Source organism: Peromyscus leucopus, chromosome 14 (genome assembly GCF_004664715.2).
Source record: "Peromyscus leucopus breed LL Stock chromosome 14, UCI_PerLeu_2.1, whole genome shotgun sequence".
Lineage (NCBI taxonomy): Eukaryota > Metazoa > Chordata > Mammalia > Rodentia > Cricetidae > Peromyscus > Peromyscus leucopus.
Window position 1 is genome coordinate 5,160,298 of NC_051075.1, and position 14,959 is coordinate 5,175,256.

The following is a 14,959-nucleotide window of genomic DNA, read 5'->3' on the forward strand; positions in this document are numbered from 1 at the left end:
GAAATAGGTGCTTGGTAAAGACTCTGGTGCTTTGAGATTAATTCTACATATTTGAAACTGAATACAACCTTTTTTCCCTCTGAGTGCTACTAGCATGGTCTATTTAATCTTTCAGAAAAGACAGGAAGTACTTGCTTGTGGAGAAGGACCACACAAGAAGTTAGGTATGAAGTAAAAAGCAAACCTCGGAGTTTCAGACTCCACCCTAAACTCAAAACAAAAGGCCATATGACCTTTCCTGTGCAATTAGATTAAGAAAACCTCCAGAAGGGCCAGGGGCCCTTGTCTCAAGAAAAGTCTGTGTGACTTCTTTGTAGAAAATAAAGACCATGAGCTGCATTAAAAGGTCCCCAGGGCTGGGGTCCTGGAGATACCACAGTCTAAACATTCCTGGAGGCGACCTGGACTTGGCAGTCAAGAGAGAAAGCCTGTCTGACACACAGTGGACACAGGCTTGGCCACTCTGCGGGGGAAGGGGGGTTGTTGTGTTGTATGTGGACAGCTGAGAGTCATTTCCTCATTTTGATTCTAAACGAAGCTGGACACTCCCTTTTCACTTCTGAAAAGTGATCCCTGTGAGAAGGTTGTTGGCAAGTTTACCCAGTGGGCTTGGAGCCAGCCAGACGACACCTACTTTTCTTGGTCCTTCCCCTATGTTTCCCAACCTCCTCTGCTCTAAGATGGCCAGATATAAAAAGTTGCTGGTTGGGATGCCAGGGCTTCAAAGGGCCGTCACAAGTGTACACAAAGGCTCGTTTGTTCAGCACTTGGATGGAGACACCAGTGGCTTCCAGGCACAGAGAACCAAGTTTGGCTTCTCCTAACGTCTTGCTCGTACCATCTGGTTGATGGAGGGGCCTTTATTTCCTTTCCATCGTTTGTCCAAAGTAAGGCTCACTGAATAAAAGCACCATCTCGGCCTTTTAATCTACCTCTGCCTTGAAATCGTCCCTGCCACTTCAGGGTCACCTCTGCTTCTGGAACTAATTAAATGACAGCATTTCTCAAATAAACTCTCTTTGCCTTCAAGAATTCCAGTGCACTGGATCCTAGATTTTAGAGATAAGCATGGCAGATAACTGAGTACCAACATTTTGTACCATGAAGATATTTTATCAGTGCCTCATCAAAAAGATGTTAAAGAATGCATGAAGTACATTCAACTTCATTGTCTCGATTTATTTTTGCTGGTAATATCTTATTTTCTTCTAGACTGTGGAGTGTGAACCAAGACATATTTCTAACGTTGGATGAGGTAAAACACAAGCTTAGAATGAAGTGTTTGCACTTACAGGCACAGATTTGCTGATGAATATGTATCCTAAAAGTCACCCCACAGTGGCCCAGGAAGGATATAGCTATTTAAAAAGAAGATATAGACCTGTGAAATGAAGTGGGTCTTCAAATAAGAAAGTGTTTTGTTTATATGAGAAGTCAAATTCAAGACAAGGGTAACTGTATCATAGTATCTACATCGTAGTATTGTAGCTAAGTAATGCTGCAGACCTCTGTAACGCTGTCAGGGAGTCCAGCAAGTCCCTTCTGATACTTCTCTCGATAATGCCCTTTCTTAACGCTGAGGATGGAAACTCGCTCAGTGGTGTAAGAGATAATACGTATTTGGGGTCATTAACAATTTTTAATGGACACAGCAATAATTGTTTCTATCTTACAATTTCCATTTACAGTTAAGATAGACCAACCACCAGATTTACCTCCTCTCCAGCAGGTAATAACTTTAAATTAAACAATATACAGAAAACCATGATTTAGACTCTGCACAGGTACCACATGACAGTGACTGAGAGGTGAGAAACAAAGAAGTGCCTCCTGTGGTGACCCCAACTCACCTCCCTGGAGAGCAAAAGCCTGGTGGAGGCTCAGGAGAGCCCGGAAGTGATCTGACAGGGTCGGGTGTCCAGGGAGCCAGACAGCTGGAGCTAAGAGGCAAATTCTCAGAAGAGAGCTTGGAGAATGTGTGTGTGCGGTACCTCTGGACCTTTGGCTGAATTTAAACAGCACGTGAGTCGGGAGAAATAATACATTTGGGGGAAGAGCCACATGAGGTCAGTCCTGAGATCACATGAGAATGAAATAGATGCGGTACCCAAAAGACACAGTGGGACATCTTGATAATATGGGATATCAAACAGGATCCTAGTGTCAGAGTGGTGAAAAGTCAGTCTGAGACTAAGGACTATCCCAGTCCCACTAAGAACATGTGTTAGTGAGCTGCTGCTTCCTCACCTGTGGGGACAGTTGCTGGAGGACCATCTGATCTCTCCACAAACACTCATTTCTCATTGTCCATTATAACATCCATGCACACAGAAGTTTGACTGGAGACTGACTTTGTCCTGACTCTCCGTCTGTCTCCCAATTAAACAGACAAAAAAGAAGACTCAAAAGGAAGCAGGAAGTAGAAGAGCCTAGGTTGCTGCTCTCCTTCCACCTAGTTTCACTCAGCAGCAGACGGATCCAAGTCTCGGGATAATATTATGAAATCCGATGTCCCCATCCGTTAGTAAGCTGTAAGGAACTTGTAACAACAACAGAGCCTGCCGCCTTCCTTACTGTGAACAGTGAGTCCATTGTTCAGCAGACTGCTGCATCCTTGTTATGCAGTTCCCCACACAATAGGATGGAAGCTGTGTGTCTCCCAATGCACTGCTTACCTGTGCGACGCTGGCTCATGGCTCAGTTTGCTGTTAGTGAAACCATGAATCTAATATACTCACCCACACTGTTAGAATTACACATTGTTCTTCTAAAGTTGGTCTTAAAAGCCTTTCACTGAAACGAGAGCTTCATTCTTCTTCAGTTTCTTTCTTTGCCTTTTGGAGTTGGAGAGTCCATTCTACTTTTCTTTTTTAAACAAAAGAATCAAAGTTGTGGTTTTATTTAGATGTCCAGCTGTCCAGATGAAAATCTCATGTTTGGGGGGGCAGGGAGAACAGGACTCTGGACTACGTTGCTGTGACTTGCCATCGAAGCCAAAGCAGGGAAAGATACAAGGCCCCATTCCCAGCCCAGGGTGTCCTTTGATTTCTGAGCTGAGCTGCTATGACCAGAAAGTGACTGCTGGCTACTCTGCCAGGTGGTAGGCTTTTGAGAAGACTGCCTGGGAGGCAGGCACCTGAGAGATTCTCAGGGCTGCCTGGAGAGTATCTGGGCTCACCACTTTTCATCCTCCACACCCTGCCAGGGCTGGTAAAGTTCTGTTGCTCTCTAAGAGTCTGCACAGATGAGCTCAGTCTGAGGACGGAACCACAGTCCTTTAACACACAGTTAACTTTAATACATTTGATATAAAGTCAACACATTAATTTTAATGCTTTTTTTCCAATAAGAAATTACATTTCTTTGCTACTTCCTGAATTGAACCACAGACAAGAAAGATTAAGATGTGTGGGGTAGCAGAATATATTACTCCTCTCTTATTTTCATTCACTTCAGCCCTCATTGATTGTCTACTGAATTGAGAGGCAACCAAGAAAAGGATGATTTTGTTCTCTTTTGCTTACTTTGGGTTCTAAAATGGTGCTCATACCTAGTCATTAGTTTGTAATGCTGGGAGCCCCATATTCCCACTCTAGTGGGGTGAAAGTAAAGGCCATATAGCGCATGGAGATTTCATTACAAGAGCATGGTCTAAAAGGAGACCCTGAGAGCATTCCTCACACCCAGAGCTTAGAATAAATTACCAACCTGATGAATTTCTCCCAGGAGTTTCTTTAATTGTCTTAGAAAATATGTCCAAGATTCATTGGAGCACAGACCCTTTTATGGCAAACAAACACAGCTGTTTTCTACAGTCCTGCTTCGGTTTCTATAACACAATCTAAACCCGTTTATTTAGAATTATTTTAACCTATGATGATGTTTTTCTAATGATGTCTCCATCCACCTACCAAGCCAGAGATGTGTGTGTATATGTGTATAAATATTTTACAGAGAGAACCTGGGAAAGGGGGGGAAGCAAAGAGAAGGAGAGGAGGGAGAGCAGTGGAGAGGCAGGGGGTAGAGAAGAAGAGAAGAGAGGAAGGGACGGGAGGGGAGGACAGGAGAGGGGAGGGGAGAAGGGAAGAGGGGGGAAGAGAGGAGGAGAGGAGAGATGTTTTCCTGATATTAATAATGGTAGTTTGAGTTGGCAGTGGTGGTGCACACCTTTCATCCCAGCACTCGGGAGGCAGAGGCAGGTGGATCTCTGTGAGTTCCAGGCCACCCTTGTCTACAGAGTGAGTTCCAGGACAGTGAGGGCTACACAATGAACTCCTGACTTGAGAAACCAAAAAATGAAAGGTAAATAAGATACTTGTGGTTTGACGGTGGTGGGTTTGGGTGAATATATTATCACTGAATAGATACATCTTAACTTTCTCAATGTCTCTAGAATAAGACTTGGAGCATCCTTTGGTTTTCTTATTCAGGATGATTGATCACATCATAATATTTCACTGTTTTCAAACTTCTATTCAAAATATAGCTGCTTCATTTTGAAAAAAAATGAAAGTAATTTTTAAAAAATCCTTGCAAAGGCATCCAAGTGTTTGCAGACCCTTTGGAAAAATGTGTCTCCAAATCTCTAGCTGGAGGCTGAAGTGTGAAATGTAGGGTTGTGAGACGCAACCTCCCCCACCCGCCTGCCTTCTGATGACTGTCATATGTCAGGCTAAAATGTCGGTGCTCTTAGGCCACAGTCTCCAATGAACTCAAACAAAGTGTGTATGCACAGCCGAGGCTATGTCCCTTGGTGTCCCTTTTACCTTTATCAACCTCCACAAACAGAAACCAAGGACTTTGTTCACCAACTTCTTCCAACCTGTTAAAAAATGCTGACACCCTACATGTGTGGTGACTTCATCTCACAGGAGATTGATTATCTATATCAAACCTACAGCACCCAGAAGGCAAAGAGTCTTCAGATTGTAGGAGAAATAGATATTTTGACTAATAGAAATGTCTGCAATATTATACTGAGGCTTTGAGACAAGCCATAAAAAAATCAAGCTAAGGGTCTGAAGAGATAGCTCAGCAGTTAAGAAAGCATACTGTTCTTGCAAAGAACCAGAGTTTGGTTCCCAGCACCCACATCAAGTGACTCCTGTGACTCTGGTTCCAGGAGATCTAACACCTCTGGCTTTCCAGAGCACCTGCATTTATGTGCACATAACCACACACAGACACATACTCATGCACATAACTGAAAATAATAAAAATAAATATTTTTTTAAAAAGAGAGAAAATTCAGAATTTAAAGAACAAGAAAAGTCAATATGGAAACATGCACAAATGAACAAGAGAAGAAATCCCAAGAGAAGTGGATACAAAAATAACCGCTATAATTGCATGGGAGAGATTTTAATCCTTCTAGAATGTATTTTATTAATACTCCTACTGAAGACGGGGAGAGGAGAAACTTCAGTTGAAGTCTACATTTGGTTAATTCTAAATATTTTAAAATTTGAGCAGCTTTCCAGATTGCAAAGAGGAAAATATACATGAGGAAATATAATGAGGAAAATATACAAGTTGTTGCAATGGGAAGTGAAGAAGAAAAAACATCCATGTGTATTTTATTCATTGGCTAATATTACAAAGCTTTACAAAGAGAAGCAAAGACCTGACTGTATGCTAATTAAACTACACCTTCAGTCTTGGTAGCATGGACTGTTAGCTAATGGTCAAACTCTACACAGAAGAACCAGAAACCACCAAGAGGAAGTGCAACAGAAGCCACAGTTAGATCTCTCTCTCTCTCTCTCTCTCTCTCTCTCTCACACACACACACACACACACACACACACACACACACACACACACACACTTGTCCTCTTTCATTGATCTAAAGATCTAAATTGAAAATATATAATAATATTTGATCCTCCACACATCTCTTTAAGTACTATAAAAGAATACCCAGTGTATATTAGTCGACTGTTCATTTCAGAACAGACAACTGCCAAAGTCTTGATCTGTTAGATGTGTGACTGTCTACTTTAAGTTAGGCACAAAAAACTCATGCACAGATAGGAACATTCTGAAACAATGTCCAATTTGCTTTCAAGTAGTTGAGTAGGCAGGTATACATTTGTGCTCTTAAATTTTTAACTCCAGTGTGATTCTGGAGCATGTGAGGTCTCCTCTCTTTTCTTGATTCTCAACAAGTAACTGGGATTTTGTTCTGTTTAGGAAAGTAGCCTCCTTTGTCCCTCATAAATTCCAGGAACTCTAATTTAGGACCAAGTCTCTAAGGAGGAGTCATCCATTTGTAAGGACTATACTGTGTGTATGTCTCTGATAAAAAGTCTAATTGGCTCCATTTCTCTTTGAACATTTTGTTTATCCACCTAATTATCTTGGGAAAGTTGATGTATGTTTACCAAGTTAAAAATAAGTAATTACACAGTGGAGCTGACCAGCAAAGCAGGCGCTTCCTGAGAAGTCGCCTGTGGTCTGAGCAGAACTTGTCTACTTTCAATAGACACGTTCAGGAGTAAGGAGCTGAAATATAATTGCTTTTCATAGCGGAGAGAGTACCTCACTGACCACAGCTGTTAAAATGATTTGTTTTATGAGCCATGCGATCATGTCAGGTCTGTGTAAATCACTGTAATTAAATTCCAGTAAGCACTTGTGTATGTAACAACACTTATGAGCTCATTTTAATTTCTCTTTGAGGTCAGTCTCCACTTTGTCTTTTCAGGTACTTGATGTCCAGACTTGCTACAGCATAGTGCCCTCTTCTGGTCACTTTGAAACACTGTATTATGAGAAAAATAATTGGGGGAAAAAGGACTAGCTGGAGGGGGAGAAGACAGAGATGATCAGGGAAAGAGACCGAAGGTAAAAACAACAGCGAATGAGTTAATCTTGGGCATATCTCCAACTACTGGCTTCGTCCTATAGTAAAACTAAAGTGAGATTGTTTTCCCTGTAAAATAAAGAAATTAGGTTTCAAACTCAAAAACTTAACCATATTGCTATCTAATATCTTCTAAGACAGTTATGTGGCATTTTCAAACATATCATTTTCAAAGAGAAGCAAGTAGTCTCCTCTCATCAAGAAGGAGTCAATCAGGCCCTGTGGCCAAGAGTCTTACATTCTAATGGACATCAAGACTCCCTGGAAAACACCACATGAGCACCATTAAGATTCTGATTCACTGGGATCCCAGATTTAAAAATCTCAACTTTCATATCTACCCTTGGAGACAATGGTGCAGTTTGTCTATTTTACTCAGTCAGAACATAATGGCCACTGTGCACACAGACCAGCCACTGTGAACACAGACCAGACACTGTGAACACAGACCAGCCACTGTGAACACAGACCAGCCACTGTGCACACAGACCAGCCACTGTGAACCCAGACCAGCCACTGTGCACACAGACAAGCCACTGTGCACACAGACCAGCCACTGGGCACACAGACCAGCCACTGTGCATACAGACCAGCCACTGTGAACCCAGACCAGCCACTGTGCACACAGACCAGCCACTGGGCACACAGACCAGCCACTGTGCACACAGACCAGCCACTGTGAACCCAGACCAGCCACTGTGCACACAGACCAGCCACTGTGCACACAGACCAGCCACTGTGCACACAGACCAGCCACTGTGAACCCAGACCAGCCATTGTGCACACAGACCGGCCACTGTGCACACAGACCAGCCACTGGGCACACAGACCAGCCACTGTGCACACAGACCAGCCACTGTGCACACAGACCAGCCACTGTGCACACAGACCAGCCACTGGACACACAGACCAACCACTGTGAAACCAGACCAGCCACTGTGAACCCAGACCAGCCACTGTGAACCCAGACCAGCCACTGTGACCCAGACCAGCCACTGTGCACACAGACCAGCCACTGTGACCCAGACCAGCCACTGTGCACACAGACCAGCCACTGTGCACACAGACTAGCCACTGTGCACACAGACCAGCCACTGTGAACCCAGACCAGCCACTGTGAACACAGACCAGCCACTGTGCACACAGACTAGACATTGTGCACCTGGAGCAGCCACTGTGCATCTCACCAGCCACTGCACATGCCCTGACTAACCTCAGCCCTCTGCACAAGCTTACCTTAGCAGACATGTGAACAACATTATCAACAACAGCCACAGTTACTGTTTTTCCCTGAATATTTCTTATACAACAGGAACTTGGTTTTATTTTCTTTATATGGTGGTGTTTTATTTGTACTGAAATGTGATTTTAATTGTATGTTAATAAATAAATTTGCCCGGGGGTCAGAGCTATTAGAGCCATAGAAAGAGCATGGCAGTTGTGGCGCACGCCTTTAATTCCAGCACTTGGTAGACAGAGCTAGGTGGATCTCTGTGTGTTCAAGGATACAAGCAGCATTGGAGACACATACCTTTTAAGACCTGGAGGGCTGTACTTACATGCAGTGACGAGGCAGTCACATGTTTGGGTTTTCAACCAATGAGAAGGCAGAACAGAAAGACTATGTAAAGACATACACACAGGAAGTAGGTCTCTTTCGGAGAGGTAGGATCACGGCAGGAGGAAGGGTAAGGTTTTAGCTCTGAGCTCTGACCTCTTGGCTTTCTCTTTTACATTGGTTCTGTGTTTCTTATTCAATAAGACAGTTGGTTACATCTACATCTTTATATTTTCATAGTTCTTAGGTGGAAGTAGCTTTGGAGATGCCCATGTCTTCTTTCTTTAGTACAAATTCTGTATAGGGAAAAACAAAACAACATATATACACCTACCACAGAGCTGTAAGTGACAAGTGTAAAATTCCTCCTTCTCCTCTCCTATGCCATGTAGATTAAATAAGAATTAACTGTAGATTAATGAGATATGGGTTCCATTTTATCTTGGAGAACTAGTTGGCTTCCATACTTGTTCAAAGATGAAGTTCTGTGGGACAGAGACATCACTGACTGACCTCTAAAGAAATGTCGATTTCCTTCCAAATGTAAACATGCATACCCCCATGCTCGCTGAGACTCGTTGATCTATGCTCATTCTCCTGTGCCCTCTCTGTCTGAAGTGCAGTCATGATCTGATCCATTACCTCTGTATTGTTTACAGAGTGAGATAATGAGACCCAGAAAAGAAAGTCTGAGACTAGTTCCCCTCCAGACTAATCCTTTCATACAATGTCTGCTCGTATCCCAGTCTTTTTCAGCAACACCAGTAGGCAGACATTGGTGAGATTTGCTGGAGGATGCTTCACCACCCCCCGCCCCCCAGGATAGAACTCATCTGCCTCCTGTCAGGTCATCCACTCCTTATCCAGCCTCCCCAGGTATGTGGTGGGGAATGAGGGGGATGCCCCTCAGGAAGATCCATGATGCCCCTGACAACAGTCTCTGTTAAAGACTCTAGTTGGGTCATTTGCTTTCATGGAAGCAACCCTGGACAGGAGGTGAGAACAGAAGAGGTGAGCCAGAGTCACACACCCACCCCTAGAGAAGAGGGGAAGCACACTGCTTGGGAACAGGGCAAAGGTCATCAGGAAAGAAAAATGCTTGCTAAACGCTCCCTCTTGAAAACCTACAGAAGAAGGTTTTTCAAGAAGGAAAAGATTCGAAGCCCTATGACTCAAGAATCTGGAAGTGAATATGACTCATCCTGGTTGTGAGCCAGAGAAAATGCTGTCCTGATTGAGTAACTAGCAATATCCAGAGAGGAAGAAGCTGAAGAATCCACTGTGGGTACACAGACACTGGAACAAAAACAAACAGAAAAGCAGGCTAACAAGGCTAATTTCCAGATGAAACATCTCTACACTTTTGTAGTTGGTAGAGTGGCTGTATTGTGGACTTTTACTTACTTCTTAAGGCAAATCCAAGTCTGAAGGACATAAGGAGAGAATGCCTGTGGGCTGGGGCTATAGCTCAGTGAGTAGGTGTTTGCCTGGAATGCACAACACCCTGAGTTTGATCCCTTTAATCCCAGCACTTGAGAAGTCAAGGCATGAGGATCAAAAATCCAAGATCATCTTTGGCTACATGGAAAGTTGAAGGCCAGCCTGAGCTACATGTGACCTCTAAAAAAAGGGGAGGAAGGAAGGGAAGGGAGGAAAGGGAATGGGAAGGGAAGAAAAGAAAAGAGGGTTAGAACTCCTATTTGGCCTCTTTCAGGTCACAGCAGAGATGGGTCTGCATCACTGTTCTTGGTAATGTAAAACAACTTCACTGAGCTGAAAATGCACTTGCTCAGACATTATATGCTCTGTTCTCTTGCTATCTGGTGACGTTCTAGACAAAGTGGATAAAGAAAGCTGTCTCCAAGGCAAATGCCTGTTCCTTCCTAGAAGATGGAAGCCATGAATGGAGCTCCAACAGCTTGTTGCACCTTGATATTGAAAGTCAAACCCTAGAATATGAAGGAGCACAAAGAATACCACTGACTCTTACTCTGGAATTTGTTTGCCTCTAGGTACTAAAAGAGCAACATTCTCCATGACTTATAACCAATTTTAACAGCTGAAAATGCTTGGACCAACTTTGCTAACTCAAGAATAAGAGGGCAGACACATTTTTTCAATACAGCCAAGGTGCTGTGTGGTGGGACTCGGCTGGCCCTGGGGTAGGGAGCAATCCCATCCTCAAGGGACTCTTAGGATCACCAAATGGCTTCAAGTTAACCAAATTTCCTAGTAGAAAAAGTCCAACTTGGGCAACCAAGAGTTGATATATGACAGGATGACAGCTTAGTGAGAATGAGGAAGGGAAAGATGGGCATTGGGGGGTTGGTTCAGTTTGGTTTTCAACATCAGGGTGTACTTTAGAAATGGTGAGGTTGTACAGGGCTTGGTGGAACCTGGAGAGAAGCCCTCCAGCAACAAATGGCACCCAACGGCTCAAGTTTCCACCTTAAACCTGAGAATATTTAATAACCAATTCTAAACAGATCCAAAATCAGGTTCCTGCTTCATGTCTCATACGGGCAGCTAGACGTTGCAAAACTCAAGTTTGAACTACTGGCAGGTTCCTGGCATGTGCGTTTGACCGGCAGTATGGCAGGAATGAGGCATCTGCCAGCGGCACATTACGCTGTGTAGTAGATTTAGTCTTTACTAGTATTTAAAAAAAAAAAAAAGGTTTCTGGGCTACACGCTGCTTTGATAAAAGCTTAGACCCACTATTTCTGAGACTCACAGAACTGGCGGAAAACGTACTGTCGCCATGTTGGGAAGCTAAAGTGGGTGGAGCCAGCAGCCACAGAGCCATTTCAGTCTTAGAATGCTACAGTTTAAAGCAATAGGCTCACAAAAAGACTGATTCAGATAAAATCATTTACAATGTGTGTAAAATATAAGTAGGCTTAAAAGAGACAAAAAAATAAATTAATATAAAAAGCCACGTAAGGATGAATATTACACAGAGAATCTGGATTGTGTTGTCTTTGGGATTTTTAACTACAAAAAAACATTTGATCGAAAAAGATGTTAAATTAAATCAATATGTATATTTTAAAGGTACCTTGACTTCAAAATTTGGATGTAAGGATATGTTGCTTTGGAAAAGAGGTTCTGCTCTTGTTTCCACAGAAAGCCAGAGGTTATGGATTTGTTCCAGATTAAGATCCATCAGGTTTCACCACCCAAGACCCCCTGAAAGGTCTCCGATGACACCATGGCCCAGATAATCCAACATCCAGAATGGTTTCAAGGCAACTGGCTCCCACAATACAGCGTCAAGGACTATCCCATAGGCCTAAAATTTTCTTTGCATCCCCATAAGATACAGCGCCCCCCTCCAGCAGGAAGTAGTAAGAGATGCTATGCCCAAATTCCCAAATATACCAAGCTGGCTTTAGAGGTGGAATTGGCTCACTGCCCCTCTAAACCCAGACATATTGCTTAAAAAAAAAAAATGGTTAAGAGATTCTTGTGTCCCAAATCAGAAGAGCCCTCTGGTGTGGGACAGAGAAAAACCAATATTTTTATTTAAAACAGATTGATTATAAATGTGATCTCTTTCTAAAAAAGTAAAGGGGATATGATATAGATATATAGGATATAGAGATGATAAGATAAAAGGGTAGATTAATGAACCTACTTTTAAAGAACAACTTGTTTAAAATGTTTTACATTGGTATAGATTTTAGTTTATGTTTAAAATGTTTTACATTGGTATAAATTTTAGTTTATTGATACAAACTTAAAGTTAATTTTGTTATACTGATATATATATTCCTATTCTTGTTTTAGGTATTATGTTTATGTAACTCATTTAAAATTGTAATGGATAATTAAGAAATAGATTAATAATTAGTCATCTATGATAATCATATTTGTAACCACATTAGTTAAGTCTTCTAGGTATACATAGATATATTTCAGATAGTTAGGTAATCTTCATACACTTCATAGACCTAGAGAATATGGCATTTAAATAACTTAGAATTCCGTTGACGTGAGACACAATTGCTCCTGGCTGCACCAATTTGATCCCGAGAGAATGTTGGGCTTCTAAGACATTTCCATTTGGAAGTTTGTCTTTTTGGCACAAAATGGCCTACTGGGCAAAGAACTGCCCTTGCCTTGACGGCTGACAGTACAAATGGAATGCTGTCCTTTCTGGACAAGCGGGACACAAGGAAAGTGACCACTGTACTCTGCCAAGACAGGGTAAGATGGTCTTTCAGAATTCCTGCTTCTGAAAATGGTCTGTCAGATACTCTAGGCCTGTAGCCAATTTGAATGCACCAACAATGCTGAGAAACATTAGGTTTGCTATTTCTACAACCAGGTAAAACATAAGTAGTTGGGTAACCATCAGGTGTTCCAGTAAAAAGATGGACATTAGTGTCTTCAATCCCAGCACTTGGGAGGCAGAGGCAGGTGGATCTCTGTGAGTTGGAGGCCAGCCTGGTCCACAAAGCAAGTTCCAGGACAGCCAGAGCTATAGAGAAACACTGTCTTAAAAAATTGAAATTAAAAAAAAAGATGGATATTAAAAATGGAATTCCTAGGGACAGTGTGAAGGATCTCATTCATGTCTTGTTGGCTCTTTAGGCTTAGATGGAGCTACAGAAGGTCCATTTCAGAAGCACAGAGCCTGTATGAAGTCAAAAGGGAGAGTGAACACATAGACCCAAAACCAGACTTATAATAAATGTTCCTTCTAAGAGGATAAAAGATAACATGGATAAGCACCTTACGAGGTTCAGAACACCTACCACATAAATGTAAATTGGGGCTAAGGCAAATTAGTTGTTAAAACTTCAAAATTGTACATCACAATCTCACATTTTAAATATCTGCACACACTCAAGTGTGAATTCGTTCTTAGGTTCTAATTTCAAAAGCAATAGCAAGGAGAGCAGTGATATGACCTCATCCTTGGGCCTGAACAACGCTTGCCAGGGGAGTGCGAGGCAGACTATGGATGAAAGGATAGCTTCTGAAGCTGGCCATGAGGGCACAGCAGCAGAACAGAGAAATGGGAATGGGCACCTGCATGGAAGACTGGGGACAGATGAGTGTCTCCCGCAGAGGCTCAAAGGAGAGGTGCGGTTGGCTTGTCTCAGAAGCTTACCGCAAGGAGAAGAAAAATATCAGCTCCACAGTAAGAGGAATCTCTGTCAGACCTGTCCAAAGTGAAACAGGGCTACCTCAAAAGTAGTGAGTCCCACAGGTCCAGGAAGATGCAAGCAGGGAACGTTTGTACATAGAAAGGAGAAGCAATCTTTTTGGTCTTCCCTAACACTGAGGGTCTATGTTGCTTGGTTCTGTAATTTTCAATATCAAATCTAATTTGAGTTTAAGCTTTTAAAGAACATGATTTCTATGAAAATACACCATTAAACTCTGGGGTCATATTGGACTCCCTGATGAGGGCAGTCTGTCTTATCAGAAAGACTCACTTATGATGCTAACCATCACTGATGACAAGGGATAGAGCCTGCAGCATGGCTCTTCACACTTCTTCAGATACCTTACCTGAAACCCATGATGCCAAGAAATTTCACTGGGAAGAAGCAAAGGGAACAGATCCCTGTGTGGCCAGCACGAGCTGAGCACACTATGGCAAGCCAGATGAACCTTCAAGCAACGAGGACTTCCAATGGCCCGGGAGCAGAAGTAACCACAGTCCAGGGAAACATCACAAAATTAGAGGGGATCCTCCAAAGCAAGGGGATGGTAGACAGAAGCTGGTACCAGCTGAGACATGTTGAGTAGGAAAATAGCAAGCACAACCCAACAGAAGACGACTCAGGACACAAGTGCAAGCCGAGCATACATAAATAAGCCTATATTGCCTCCTTCCTCTTGAGTTTCTTAGAAGTTTATAGTGACTAAAGGAATCATTTATCCACACATTGGCATTTTGTGACCTCCTGAGCCAATGGACACCAACCTCTTCCTCTGTGTTTCCTCTGGAATGTGCCGTAGAGAGATAAGAAGATGGGCAGCACAGTGTTAGTCGGCCTCTGGACTGGCTCTGCCTGTCTCCATGGAAAGGAAAAAAACAATAGTTTTATGAAATATGGCGCATCTGAGCTAGAATCAGTCTCATCATCAAACAATTATACTTTCCATACTTCGTAGAAGAAAAGAGAAGTTCAGATGGCCAGTTTGTAAGGGGGAACATGCCCTCTTTCCAGGCCTCTGCAATTCAGAACAAAGCCACCAGCCTTGGCATCATGAGAACACACACGCCCAGTTCCTAAAGCAGCCAGCAAGCTGAGTCATTGCAGATTAAATAAACACACCAAGTTGGATCAAAAAGTAAATACAAGGCCTCTTCTGACGAAAGTCTGTATTTACAGAAATCCTGTGACTGAAAGTAACTTAAATTTGGACCATTTAGAAACAACACAAAGCATGTTTCCTAAGTTTACATTAATCGTACAACAGATCCCGAGGCCCGGGGCTCCATCAGCCATGTGGTGAAGCCTTAAACAAGAGTTGACGCATCAAAAGTATCCTTAGCATAGGAAAACAATCTTTTA

General features: G+C 42.7%; 1 long non-coding RNA gene across 1 annotated transcript; it reads right to left on the minus strand.

Annotated features, from left to right (window-relative positions):
* Nucleotides 1–8,585: 8,585 nt before the first annotated feature.
* LOC119089049 lies at nt 8,586–14,749 on the minus strand. The gene is made up of 3 exons (XR_005092896.1): nt 14,549–14,749; nt 14,365–14,452; nt 8,586–8,719 (listed from the first exon to the last, which is right to left on the minus strand). It is a non-coding gene; the product is annotated as an uncharacterized LOC119089049 (long non-coding RNA).
* Nucleotides 14,750–14,959: the final 210 nt, after the last annotated feature.